General features: G+C 42.7%; 3 pseudogenes; all 3 read right to left on the reverse strand.

Annotated features, from left to right (window-relative positions):
* Positions 1 to 117, reverse strand: LOC145416140 (5S ribosomal RNA; annotated as a pseudogene).
* A 5567-nt stretch (positions 118 to 5684) lies between these two features.
* Positions 5685 to 5801, reverse strand: LOC145416141 (5S ribosomal RNA; annotated as a pseudogene).
* A 5574-nt stretch (positions 5802 to 11375) lies between these two features.
* LOC145416142 (5S ribosomal RNA) lies at positions 11376 to 11492 on the reverse strand (annotated as a pseudogene).
* Positions 11493 to 12501: the final 1009 nt, after the last annotated feature.

Here is a 12501-nt window from a genome sequence, read left to right on the forward strand (position 1 = left end):
TGCCAACAGCATCTGGTGTTCCCAGGCGGTCACCCATTCAAGTACTAACCAGACCCAACGTTGCTTAACTTCGCTGATCAGACGGGAAGCGGTGTACTCAACGTGGTATTTATTAATTTCATATATTAAGATTAAAGTTTTAATTATTACTTTACTATTTATCACTATATTATAGACTTATCTACTGTGATTGGTTATATATTTGTATGATGAGATTCTATGTACAATATGTTTTATAGTTATTTAGGAACAGTCATTGTGTGTGTGTCTGTATGTATGATGTGTTTACATTACTGTGTCATCTAAGGTGTGTGTAAGATTTCCTACCTAAATGTTTTTGTATGCCACACTTCTATACCACCTGGCTATGCTGGTGGTGTGTATGTAGGAGATTGTTGTATAGTTAGTGGTAGTTGTTGTTATATTTAGTGTTTGATACAGTGTTTATAAATCGTATTATTAGATGGTGTGAATGATATTAATCAGTGGTGATATTCAGTGTGTGGTAACAGCTGATGTGTTAGGGAAATGGAGTTAATATTTCAAGGATAATGGAGTGAGCAAGAGGTGTGTGACAGGCATCCCTCGTCTCATTGTTATTTGTGGACAAAGTTAAAAATTGAAAAATGGGCTTCAGAGAGGTACTTATTTTGTAAGTGAGGGTGGCGATACTTATATTCTGGGTGTGTGGGGCAGCACACATGTGGTGGCGGGGTTCCGGGTGGCTGATGATATAATGTATGGTGTTGACACCAGTCCAGATAACCCTCTCAGGTCAGCACCTCGCTCGCTAACCGTCCCTGCACACACACACACATTTCCTTCTCCTCACACCATACTTTTTACACTTTTTCAAATTTTCCAAGCTTTATATAGCTGATATTTAGATTTTCTTTCACATATGCATCGGTGTCCACTTTATGCTGCAGTGGGTATCAATTTCTAAGAGCCCACAATCATTTTTACTATGATTTCGAGACGATAACACGGAGCGCCTGGCACACGTCCTCTCATTCCGCCACCCAGAAAGGGCTGTTACTACTACTACTACTACTACTACTACCACTACTTTTTTTTTTTTAAATCACCTCCATCCATTAGTGAATTATATTGTGAAGATCAAAACCAACCTTCCTAATACAGTTCACCATTTGAAGTTGTAATGTGAAGGTTAACACTAACCCTCATATTACAATCCGTTGGCCCCAAGCACGCCAAAGGCTGTGGTTACCAGCCATCTACAGTACTATTACTATTATTATTTTTTTTTTATTGATATTGCAGTGTAAATAAAGACATTAAACTATTGGAGTCGCTGGTCTATGCGACTCTCGACCACTGTAGCCTCGTAATCCATACCCGCCAGAGAGACAGGCCTGAGGGCTGTGATCTTGTGCCTCTGAGACATAGCAGAGCAGACCTCACGAGGGAGAATGAGAGTCGACATCTCATCCAGGCCATAACAGAACTCTACGGTTGACGTTTCTTCTAAGAAGGATCCTCTGCCAGTCTCGAATAGAATCTCACTGCCTCCGGACCCATCCCACCTGATGTCGTGAACACGAGGGGAGTGAATCGACCGTGGTCCACATGTTGGATCCTTTCTTGATAATTTCTATTTTTTTCTTGTTCATTCCTCTTGTGTGCAGCTTCGAGAGACAGTTCACGATGACATGCTGCCATGGGATCGAATATCCTGATGTCGAAGAACACCCTCTGCCCCCGTGTCCAGAAACCTCGAGCACTGACACCCACTCTTACATCATTTGATGTGTTTGCTGTTCTGTGGGTGAAGTGCTCGCCGTCCAGGGGTAGCAGAGCTGGCTCAGTCGTGACATCATAGCATATTTCCTGCAGCATTTTGGCAGTGAGGTCGCGTACTTCATCGTGTCGGATGCAAACAAAGCCTCTCTTCTTGCATACCATTGCATGGTTTGCATCAAAGGCAGTGCCACAAGCACAGTGTTGAGGTAGGTTTTCTATTGGCCACCCATATCACAAGGCTATGGCATCAATAAATTCTTGTTTGTTGAAGTGGAAGCCCTTTGCCTTGAGAGGCAGGGTTGTGAGCCAGTTCGATGCCCCAACCTCCTGTGCAATTTCAACTCTTCTGCACTGGTCCGGTGTTAGATGTTCGATTATGTGCTGCAGTTGGTCTTTTTGTCTTGCTTCACGCTCCTTGCTTATCTGTGTCTTTATGTCTTTCTGGCTTTGGTGGTCGATTTCACTCGTCTCAACCTGGGCGCAGATCTTCTGTGACAAGGATTCGGTGAGCATGAGTGAATTTCTGTGTTCATAGCATGCCACGGCTACTGGATTTATAATGCCAAGATCTCCCATCCTGGGTGGTAGTGCTAGAAGGTCCCTCTTCTGGTGTGGGGATATGGCCATTGGTTAGAGATGATAGGAATGAATCCCTGATTGCATTCTCCAGTAGTTGTAGCAGCAACTCGATGTCTGGTATGGTCCTCATCACGAAGGTCCACTTGTGCTTTACACCATAGGTAAATGCACTGTATGCTGCATGGGGTTCTGTTTTTACGTGGCTGGATAGTGTATGAATTTTTTCTACCCATATCTTTACCTTATCACTCATATATTTGTCTTTGAATTCCTTGGTTCCAGTCACAGCCCCTAGATGCCTCTGACCTTCCTTAGTCACTATCAAGTTTGTGCCTCTAAATGCATCTTGTGCATCTTGATAGTAAGCTGGTTTCACGATCAAGATGGACTTACTGGCATTAGGGTAGTAACCTATTTCAGGGCCATGAGATGTTACAAGGTCGGTCCCACCACTTCCTCACATCCTCAACCTTGCCAGCACCAGTGAGATCATGTGCATAGGCTACCTGTATTATATTGGTGGCCTCGTATTTGATCTGTTGTTGCAGCACTGTCATCGCCAGGGGGTACATAGCCATGGCAATGGGGTCCCCCTGGGTAGTTCCTTCTGTTGACTGGATTACACCGACGTCCTGAGCCGCTGTCTTAACCACAATGTAGAGGTCTGCTGGTTCTTTGTAGGTGTTTTTCACATATTGGGCAAATGCTGGGCATTTAACCTTGAAATTGTGTAGCATTGTCTCCCGGTTGATGAAATTAAATGCATTTGAGGCATCAACTAATAATACTGCCTCATAGTCCTCTTCCTCAAATATTTTCCTCATGGAGTGAACTGCTGCCTCACCTCCTGCCGGCTGGCCTGCACACACCTGGAGGTTGCCAACTGCCTGCTTCACATCATCTGTCACCACCTCCATGATGCATTTTCTTATAATCCGTCTTAAGACTTCACCCACCCCGATGGGCCTGGATCCAGGATTCTTATCAAGGGGGATTAGTCTGCAAGCCGTCAGTGCTTCGATGTTACTGCACTGACTTGAAGCCAGCTTCCTCGCCAGTGAGGCAATGGTGTTTCATAGGTCTGTTGCTGCCTCTCCAAACTTGATGTTACTGAGGATTACTCACCAAGGTTTTGCATCCAGGCCTGACAGTCCTGCCCCTCCTTGTGTGTGCATTGCCTTCCTCCATACAATATCTCCAGTTATCCTGTCATTTATGATGGGATTGGGAGGGTGTAGTTGCCATCAAAGTTTGACTGGGCACTTGCTTGTCGTGCAGTCGGGTGTTTTTCTTTTAGTTGTTGCATTGTTTCATCTGTAAGGTCAAGTACTCCTTTTGGTGATTCAGCTGACAGGGATCTTGTTGTCCGTGTCTCATTTTGCTGCCGAATATCCTTACCACACCATTGGTATTCTGATTTCTTCTGCCTCGGTTGTTTATTCTCATCTGAAAGGCCCTTGTTTCCTCAAGTAGATTGTCGATTTCACCTATTTTCCATGTTTCAACCGGCCATTGGATGGCCTTAATATTTTCTGCACTGCTAGCTCTTGGGGGGGGTCTTGTTGAGGAAGAGATGTGGTATTAGTGCAAGGACCTTAAGAGAGAATGAGGCAATGGGTGTGTTATTGTTGTAGTTGGCTATCAGGCGAGTGATTTCCTTAATCATGTCAGTTGTATCATTGCATTTGGGAGGTTCAAAAAGGTTACTTGACGGCCATCCAACTATTTCATTATATGTTGTGTTCACCCAGGTTACTGCATTTTCTCGATTTGCCCATCCAGTATGTGGGACGACCTTCTCGCACAAACCTGTGAGGCTGTTCTTCTTCCTCGTTGTTTGTGTCACTACCGTTCTGAGGACGTATAATACCTGGATGATTCCCTCTTTCAGGCACTCCTCTGTGGTGGTCTTCATCCTGAGATTCATTTCTATTATAAACTTCGTGATGTTCCTCACCCCAACTTCACTACTATTCACATCCCCATGGTGATTTAACCCACCCAGCGCTTCCATATCTCTCGCATCTTGGCGTCCATCCCTATCCCTCGCTTCACCACGGGGACTTTCACCACCACGCATGTCCGTGTGATCGTGCATATTGTCAGTGGCCGCCCCATCAATTTCCATGTCACTAATCTGTCGCCTGCCATGTTGGAAGCGGTCAAGTGCTGCTTCTGGTGGGCTGTGATTCTCTAACACATTCGTACAGAAAGGTCCCATCCTACAGTATGTACACGGTGACCTATTTGTTGCACATGAGCACCTGATACACTTATGCTGCCTACTGGAGCACTGACAACAATACTGTGGCGTGGCCAGGGTGTTAATAAAGTTTTTATACTGTGGTAAAGTATTAATAATAATAATTATGGCTACTTTTTGTAGTACTTTAAAAGAAAATTAAATATAATGTTACTAGAACTACTGTTTTATTATACAGTTCTTAAATTAAGATTTGATATAAATGAAGAATGTGCTTGTTTTACTTCTATTTTTATAGATAATATGATTAAGTTATGAAGCTGTTTGCTCGTTTTTCTCTAGTTTTGCACATCAGTTAATATCAAATTTTTCTGTCTTATACTAATAATCGACTGAACTGATACTGTTATGTATCTAAAGTTTGATTTGAATTAAAACAACGCTTCTTTATTTAAGGGTTAAGTAGGTGGCCAATAGGTGTGGTGCAATACCATGGAGCCTTGTTTAATGGTAATGGGTCTTCAGGCGTTACGGTGTAGGGGTGAGGATGGTGTGTGGCGTAGCGGCAGTGTGTGTGTGTGTGTGTGTGTGTGTGTGTGTGTGTGTGTGTGTGTGTGTGTACAGTAGTTTAGTGATACTGGGTCTTCGGACGCTATGGTATAGGGGTGAGTGTGGTGTGGTGTGTGGTGTTGGGACAGTGTGTGTGTTGGTGTTGTGACATGTGATGTGTGATGTGTCTTTGTGGTGTGTTGTGGGGGTAAGATAGAGGCACCTTGGTTTACTAAGGCACATTGGCATTAACAAGGTTTGTTTACTACTTCTTTTGATTACAAAAGAGAATTTTCAAAGGGTTGAGTAAGTAGTTCTAGTTTGTATGTTATGGAGCTTACATTAGTCCTATTATATAGATATTATATTAAAAATACTCTTATTACTATTGTATTTAATAATAATAGTGTATTTAAAACTAGGGTACTATGATTAAATTTGTTATTTAATTGAAGTTATATTTATTCAATCATTCATTCATTCATTGCCAGACGCCATGTATCCCAAACGGGGTGGCCAAGGGCTTAGAGTTAATTGTTTTACAGGGAGGGGCACTAATCCTCCACCAACCCCACTTGGCACGTAGGGATGCCAACAGCATCTGGTGTTCCCAGGCGGTCACCCATTCAAGTACTAACCAGACCCAACGTTGCTTAACTTCGCTGATCAGACGGGAAGCGGTGTACTCAACGTGGTATTTATTAATTTCATATATTAAGATTAAAGTTTTAATTATTACTTTACTATTTATCACTATATTATAGACTTATCTACTGTGATTGGTTATATATTTGTATGATGAGATTCTATGTACAATATGTTTTATAGTTATTTAGGAACAGTCATTGTGTGTGTGTCTGTATGTATGATGTGTTTACATTACTGTGTCATCTAAGGTGTGTGTAAGATTTCCTACCTAAATGTTTTTGTATGCCACACTTCTATACCACCTGGCTATGCTGGTGGTGTGTATGTAGGAGATTGTTGTATAGTTAGTGGTAGTTGTTGTTATATTTAGTGTTTGATACAGTGTTTATAAATCGTATTATTAGATGGTGTGAATGATATTAATCAGTGGTGATATTCAGTGTGTGGTAACAGCTGATGTGTTAGGGAAATGGAGTTAATATTTCAAGGATAATGGAGTGAGCAAGAGGTGTGTGACAGGCATCCCTCGTCTCATTGTTATTTGTGGACAAAGTTAAAAATTGAAAAAATGGGCTTCAGAGAGGTACTTATTTTGTAAGTGAGGGTGGCGATACTTATATTCTGGGTGTGTGGGGCAGCACACATGTGGTGGCGGGGTTCCGGGTGGCTGATGATATAATGTATGGTGTTGACACCAGTCCAGATAACCCTCTCAGGTCAGCACCTCGCTCGCTAACCGTCCCTGCACACACACACACATTTCCTTCTCCTCACACCATACTTTTTACACTTTTTCAAATTTTCCAAGCTTTATATAGCTGATATTTAGATTTTCTTTCACATATGCATCGGTGTCCACTTTATGCTGCAGTGGGTATCAATTTCTAAGAGCCCACAATCATTTTTACTATGATTTCGAGACGATAACACGGAGCGCCTGGCACACGTCCTCTCATTCCGCCACCCAGAAAGGGCTGTTACTACTACTACTACTACTACTACTACCACTACTTTTTTTTTTTAAATCACCTCCATCCATTAGTGAATTATATTGTGAAGATCAAAACCAACCTTCCTAATACAGTTCACCATTTGAAGTTGTAATGTGAAGGTTAACACTAACCCTCATATTACAATCCGTTGGCCCCAAGCACGCCAAAGGCTGTGGTTACCAGCCATCTACAGTACTATTACTATTATTATTATTTTTTTTTTATTGATATTGCAGTGTAAATAAAGACATTAAACTATTGGAGTCGCTGGTCTATGCGACTCTCGACCACTGTAGCCTCGTAATCCATACCCGCCAGAGAGACAGGCCTGAGGGCTGTGATCTTGTGCCTCTGAGACATAGCAGAGCAGACCTCACGAGGGAGAATGAGAGTCGACATCTCATCCAGGCCATAACAGAACTCTACGGTTGACGTTTCTTCTAAGAAGGATCCTCTGCCAGTCTCGAATAGAATCTCACTGCCTCCGGACCCATCCCACCTGATGTCGTGAACACGAGGGGAGTGAATCGACCGTGGTCCACATGTTGGATCCTTTCTTGATAATTTCTATTTTTTTCTTGTTCATTCCTCTTGTGTGCAGCTTCGAGAGACAGTTCACGATGACATGCTGCCATGGGATCGAATATCCTGATGTCGAAGAACACCCTCTGCCCCCGTGTCCAGAAACCTCGAGCACTGACACCCACTCTTACATCATTTGATGTGTTTGCTGTTCTGTGGGTGAAGTGCTCGCCGTCCAGGGGTAGCAGAGCTGGCTCAGTCGTGACATCATAGCATATTTCCTGCAGCATTTTGGCAGTGAGGTCGCGTACTTCATCGTGTCGGATGCAAACAAAGCCTCTCTTCTTGCATACCATTGCATGGTTTGCATCAAAGGCAGTGCCACAAGCACAGTGTTGAGGTAGGTTTTCTATTGGCCACCCATATCACAAGGCTATGGCATCAATAAATTCTTGTTTGTTGAAGTGGAAGCCCTTTGCCTTGAGAGGCAGGGTTGTGAGCCAGTTCGATGCCCCAACCTCCTGTGCAATTTCAACTCTTCTGCACTGGTCCGGTGTTAGATGTTCGATTATGTGCTGCAGTTGGTCTTTTTGTCTTGCTTCACGCTCCTTGCTTATCTGTGTCTTTATGTCTTTCTGGCTTTGGTGGTCGATTTCACTCGTCTCAACCTGGGCGCAGATCTTCTGTGACAAGGATTCGGTGAGCATGAGTGAATTTCTGTGTTCATAGCATGCCACGGCTACTGGATTTATAATGCCAAGATCTCCCATCCTGGGTGGTAGTGCTAGAAGGTCCCTCTCTTCTGGTGTGGGGATATGGCCATTGGTTAGAGATGATAGGAATGAATCCCTGATTGCATTCTCCAGTAGTTGTAGCAGCAACTCGATGTCTGGTATGGTCCTCATCACGAAGGTCCACTTGTGCTTTACACCATAGGTAAATGCACTGTATGCTGCATGGGGTTCTGTTTTTACGTGGCTGGATAGTGTATGAATTTTTTCTACCCATATCTTTACCTTATCACTCATATATTTGTCTTTGAATTCCTTGGTTCCAGTCACAGCCCCTAGATGCCTCTGACCTTCCTTAGTCACTATCAAGTTTGTGCCTCTAAATGCATCTTGTGCATCTTGATAGTAAGCTGGTTTCACGATCAAGATGGACTTACTGGCATTAGGGTAGTAACCTATTTCAGGGCCATGAGATGTTACAAGGTCGGTCCCACCACTTCCTCACATCCTCAACCTTGCCAGCACCAGTGAGATCATGTGCATAGGCTACCTGTATTATATTGGTGGCCTCGTATTTGATCTGTTGTTGCAGCACTGTCATCGCCAGGGGGTACATAGCCATGGCAATGGGGTCCCCCTGGGTAGTTCCTTCTGTTGACTGGATTACACCGACGTCCTGAGCCGCTGTCTTAACCACAATGTAGAGGTCTGCTGGTTCTTTGTAGGTGTTTTTCACATATTGGGCAAATGCTGGGCATTTAACCTTGAAATTGTGTAGCATTGTCTCCCGGTTGATGAAATTAAATGCATTTGAGGCATCAACTAATAATACTGCCTCATAGTCCTCTTCCTCAAATATTTTCCTCATGGAGTGAACTGCTGCCTCACCTCCTGCCGGCTGGCCTGCACACACCTGGAGGTTGCCAACTGCCTGCTTCACATCATCTGTCACCACCTCCATGATGCATTTTCTTATAATCCGTCTTAAGACTTCACCCACCCCGATGGGCCTGGATCCAGGATTCTTATCAAGGGGGATTAGTCTGCAAGCCGTCAGTGCTTCGATGTTACTGCACTGACTTGAAGCCAGCTTCCTCGCCAGTGAGGCAATGGTGTTTCATAGGTCTGTTGCTGCCTCTCCAAACTTGATGTTACTGAGGATTACTCACCAAGGTTTTGCATCCAGGCCTGACAGTCCTGCCCTCCTTGTGTGTGCATTGCCTTCCTCCATACAATATCTCCAGTTATCCTGTCATTTATGATGGGATTGGGAGGGTGTAGTTGCCATCAAAGTTTGACTGGGCACTTGCTTGTCGTGCAGTCGGGTGTTTTTCTTTTAGTTGTTGCATTGTTTCATCTGTAAGGTCAAGTACTCCTTTTGGTGATTCAGCTGACAGGGATCTTGTTGTCCGTGTCTCATTTTGCTGCCGAATATCCTTACCACACCATTGGTATTCTGATTTCTTCTGCCTCGGTTGTTTATTCTCATCTGAAAGGCCCTTGTTTCCTCAAGTAGATTGTCGATTTCACCTATTTTCCATGTTTCAACCGGCCATTGGATGGCCTTAATATTTTCTGCACTGCTAGCTCTTGGGGGGGGTCTTGTTGAGGAAGAGATGTGGTATTAGTGCAAGGACCTTAAGAGAGAATGAGGCAATGGGTGTGTTATTGTTGTAGTTGGCTATCAGGCGAGTGATTTCCTTAATCATGTCAGTTGTATCATTGCATTTGGGAGGTTCAAAAAGGTTACTTGACGGCCATCCAACTATTTCATTATATGTTGTGTTCACCCAGGTTACTGCATTTTCTCGGGATTTGCCCATCCAGTATGTGGGACGACCTTCTCGCACAAACCTGTGAGGCTGTTCTTCTTCCTCGTTGTTTGTGTCACTACCGTTCTGAGGACGTATAATACCTGGATGATTCCCTCTTTCAGGCACTCCTCTGTGGTGGTCTTCATCCTGAGATTCATTTCTATTATAAACTTCGTGATGTTCCTCACCCCCAACTTCACTACTATTCACATCCCCATGGTGATTTAACCCACCCAGCGCTTCCATATCTCTCGCATCTTGGCGTCCATCCCTATCCCTCGCTTCACCACGGGGACTTTCACCACCACGCATGTCCGTGTGATCGTGCATATTGTCAGTGGCCGCCCCATCAATTTCCATGTCACTAATCTGTCGCCTGCCATGTTGGAAGCGGTCAAGTGCTGCTTCTGGTGGGCTGTGATTCTCTAACACATTCGTACAGAAAGGTCCCATCCTACAGTATGTACACGGTGACCTATTTGTTGCACATGAGCACCTGATACACTTATGCTGCCTACTGGAGCACTGACAACAATACTGTGGCGTGGCCAGGGTGTTAATAAAGTTTTTATACTGTGGTAAAGTATTAATAATAATAATTATGGCTACTTTTTGTAGTACTTTTAAAAGAAAATTAAATATAATGTTACTAGAACTACTGTTTTATTATACAGTTCTTAAATTAAGATTTGATATAAATGAAGAATGTGCTTGTTTTACTTCTATTTTTATAGATAATATGATTAAGTTATGAAGCTGTTTGCTCGTTTTTCTCTAGTTTTGCACATCAGTTAATATCAAATTTTTCTGTCTTATACTAATAATCGACTGAACTGATACTGTTATGTATCTAAAGTTTGATTTGAATTAAAACAACGCTTCTTTATTTAAGGGTTAAGTAGGTGGCCAATAGGTGTGGTGCAATACCATGGAGCCTTGTTTAATGGTAATGGGTCTTCAGGCGTTACGGTGTAGGGGTGAGGATGGTGTGTGGCGTAGCGGCAGTGTGTGTGTGTGTGTGTGTGTGTGTGTGTGTGTGTGTGTGTGTGTGTGTGTACAGTAGTTTAGTGATACTGGGTCTTCGGACGCTATGGTATAGGGGTGAGTGTGGTGTGGTGTGTGGTGTTGGGACAGTGTGTGTGTTGGTGTTGTGACATGTGATGTGTGATGTGTCTTTGTGGTGTGTTGTGGGGGTAAGATAGAGGCACCTTGGTTTACTAAGGCACATTGGCATTAACAAGGTTTGTTTACTACTTCTTTTGATTACAAAAGAGAATTTTCAAAGGGTTGAGTAAGTAGTTCTAGTTTGTATGTTATGGAGCTTACATTAGTCCTATTATATAGATATTATATTAAAAATACTCTTATTACTATTGTATTTAATAATAATAGTGTATTTAAAACTAGGTACTATGATTAAATTTGTTATTTAATTGAAGTTATATTTATTCAATCATTCATTCATTCATTGCCAGACGCCATGTATCCCAAACGGGGTGGCCAAGGGCTTAGAGTTAATTGTTTTACAGGGAGGGGCACTAATCCTCCACCAACCCCACTTGGCACGTAGGGATGCCAACAGCATCTGGTGTTCCCAGGCGGTCACCCATTCAAGTACTAACCAGACCCAACGTTGCTTAACTTCGCTGATCAGACGGGAAGCGGTGTACTCAACGTGGTATTTATTAATTTCATATATTAAGATTAAAGTTTTAATTATTACTTTACTATTTATCACTATATTATAGACTTATCTACTGTGATTGGTTATATATTTGTATGATGAGATTCTATGTACAATATGTTTTATAGTTATTTAGGAACAGTCATTGTGTGTGTGTCTGTATGTATGATGTGTTTACATTACTGTGTCATCTAAGGTGTGTGTAAGATTTCCTACCTAAATGTTTTTGTATGCCACACTTCTATACCACCTGGCTATGCTGGTGGTGTGTATGTAGGAGATTGTTGTATAGTTAGTGGTAGTTGTTGTTATATTTAGTGTTTGATACAGTGTTTATAAATCGTATTATTAGATGGTGTGAATGATATTAATCAGTGGTGATATTCAGTGTGTGGTAACAGCTGATGTGTTAGGGAAATGGAGTTAATATTTCAAGGATAATGGAGTGAGCAAGAGGTGTGTGACAGGCATCCCTCGTCTCATTGTTATTTGTGGACAAAGTTAAAAATTGAAAAATGGGCTTCAGAGAGGTACTTATTTTGTAAGTGAGGGTGGCGATACTTATATTCTGGGTGTGTGGGGCAGCACACATGTGGTGGCGGGGTTCCGGGTGGCTGATGATATAATGTATGGTGTTGACACCAGTCCAGATAACCCTCTCAGGTCAGCACCTCGCTCGCTAACCGTCCCTGCACACACACACACATTTCCTTCTCCTCACACCATACTTTTTACACTTTTTCAAATTTTCCAAGCTTTATATAGCTGATATTTAGATTTTCTTTCACATATGCATCGGTGTCCACTTTATGCTGCAGTGGGTATCAATTTCTAAGAGCCCACAATCATTTTTACTATGATTTCGAGACGATAACACGGAGCGCCTGGCACACGTCCTCTCATTCCGCCACCCAGAAAGGGCTGTTACTACTACTACTACTACTACTACTACCACTACTTTTTTTTTTTAAATCACCTCCATCCATTAGTGAATTATATTGTGAAGATCAAAACC

This window comes from Coenobita brevimanus, chromosome 104, assembly GCF_032717465.1.
Source record: "Coenobita brevimanus isolate Jiangsu-jjx chromosome 104, ASM3271746v2, whole genome shotgun sequence".
Lineage (NCBI taxonomy): Eukaryota > Metazoa > Arthropoda > Malacostraca > Decapoda > Coenobitidae > Coenobita > Coenobita brevimanus.